At 38.6% G+C, this 2303-nt stretch overlaps 1 protein-coding gene across 1 annotated transcript in view; it reads left to right on the plus strand.

The window, feature by feature from the left end:
• LOC106882450 (mitogen-activated protein kinase kinase kinase 15) overlaps positions 1-2303 on the plus strand; it is a 57052-nt gene that overhangs the window by 26848 nt on the left and 27901 nt on the right. The window lies entirely within an intron of this gene.

Here is a 2303-nt window from a genome sequence, read left to right on the forward strand (position 1 = left end):
ATACTTACATTGTGATTTCTGCAATGTGGTGCATAGATTGTCAAGTAAATGAGACGCATCTTTGCCTCCACTGATTCACTTGCAAAGTGTTGAGTAAAATTATTTCATTGCAGACCTCCTTTGAGTCTTTTTATTATCACTGGGTCACACATAGTCCCCAGTTGGTAACATTGATTTCAAGGCCTTCCCAGATGAGTGACTGGTTGTTCTAAGACATTTATTGATTGTAAATTTTTTCTGCTCAGTTACCTATTGATATAGTGGTCATTTGCAAACTCCAGAGGCGACACTTTCATTTCCCTTTACTCCAAACATCACACATTGTTATTTCAATTGGGTCATGCCCTTCCAATTGCTATAGATCTGTAATGCATCTTACATCTGTGCCTGTCAACTGTATGATGAGGAATCCTACATTGGGTAGTAGTAACGACTAGGCTATGGTAGCTGACTGATTATCGTGATCATTTGTCTTTTGGTTTCCTGTAGCTTTGCTCTCTTTTACAAACCCAGTGAACATAAATATATTTCCTATTTCAAAGAAATTTAAACAATACATATAAGACCCCAGTTAAAAAGATTCCCAACAATTCAACTTCTCTGGTTGACATTATCACACCCAACCCCAATACGGGCCTTAACTCCCACATTTTTCAGCTGCATGAGCTCCATTTTCAGGAGCAAAATCCTTTTTACAGGGTCCATAAGACTGGAATTTTGGAATGTGCGCATAAATATCAGTAGTATGGGATAAGTATGTCATGATTAGAATTTTTTTAGGGTGTAAAGAAGGAAAGAACCCTCATCTGCAATTTTGATGAAATTCGAATCATAGGGATAAAGATGATGATGTTACACGTTATCAAGGCTACATTCTTTCTGGATGTGCAAAAGGGGATGACGTCTTTATTCCAAGAATTCCTCTTACTGCATCAGGAGCAGACATTCCTTTTACATTCAGAAGACTGCAATTCCCCCTTCGTGTCACTTTTGTCATGTCCATTAACAAATCTCAGAGTCAAACCCTCTCTGTAGCTGGTCTTCTCTTGGAAGAGCCCTGCTTCTCACATGGACAACTGTATGTTGGCTGCTCAAGAGTGGGAAGCGAAACAAACCTATTTGCATATGCTCCACAAGGAAAAACAAGGAATATTGTTTACAATGAGGTGTTCTAATCACAACAACAAGAAAGTATGTACATGATCACCTTTTTTTACCAAACTTCATTGACTTTCATGTATTTATATTGATATACATACATACATATATATATATGTGTGTGTTTGGGGGTGTGTGTATATATTTATATATATATAAAGATGAGAATGTGTGTCTGTGTGAATCCCTAAAACTCGAGAACTACACAACCAATTTCATTCTAAATTTACACATGTAGTGTCTTAGGCTAAAAAAATTTTAAAGTTCTTGCATAGTTTGAGCCCACAACAATACCGTATCTCCTCCACTATTTCAGTATTACGTGTCAAAAGTGAAACAATAACATCACTCTACTGTAATGTCAGATATTTTCACTTTAATACTGAAACTATTCCACAATTTCAGTATTACATGTCAAAAGTGAAACAATAACATGTCGCTACTGTAATGTCAGATACTTTCACTTAAATACTTTCAATTTCATACTGAAACTATTAAAGTGAAACTATATTCTCACATATATACAGGCATACAATAAGACCCAAGTTAAAAACATTCCCAACAATTCAACTTCTCTGGTTGACATTAACACACCCACCCCCAATAGGGGCCTTCATTCCCACATTTTAGAGCTCCATGAGCTCCATTTTTCAGGAGCAAAATCCTTTTTATAGGTTCCAGAAGACTGGAATTTTGGAATATGCGCATAAAGATCAATAGTATGGGATACATGTGTCATGTTTAGAATTATTTTAGGGTGTGTAAAGAGGGAAAGAGCACTCATGTGCAATTTTGATGAAATTCGAATCATAGGTTCCAGTTCCTTACAGAAAATATAAGAGAAAAGTCTCATTCTTCAATTGAATGTAACACGGGTTGCCAGTGCCCCTGGACTGGCTCTTGTGCGGGTGGCACATGAGATGCACCATTTTGAGCGTGGCCGTTGCCAGTACCGCCTGACTGGCTCCCGTAGGATTTTCGAGTGAGATCGTTGCCAGTGCCCCTGGACTGGCTTGTGCGGGTGGCACATAAAAGACACCATTTCGAGCATGGCCGTTTTCGTGCGGGTGACACGTAAAAGCACCCACTACACTCTCTGAGTGGTTGGCGTTGGGAAGGGCATCCAGCTGTAGAAACTCTGCCAA

Source organism: Octopus bimaculoides, chromosome 2, assembly GCF_001194135.2.
Source record: "Octopus bimaculoides isolate UCB-OBI-ISO-001 chromosome 2, ASM119413v2, whole genome shotgun sequence".
Lineage (NCBI taxonomy): Eukaryota > Metazoa > Mollusca > Cephalopoda > Octopoda > Octopodidae > Octopus > Octopus bimaculoides.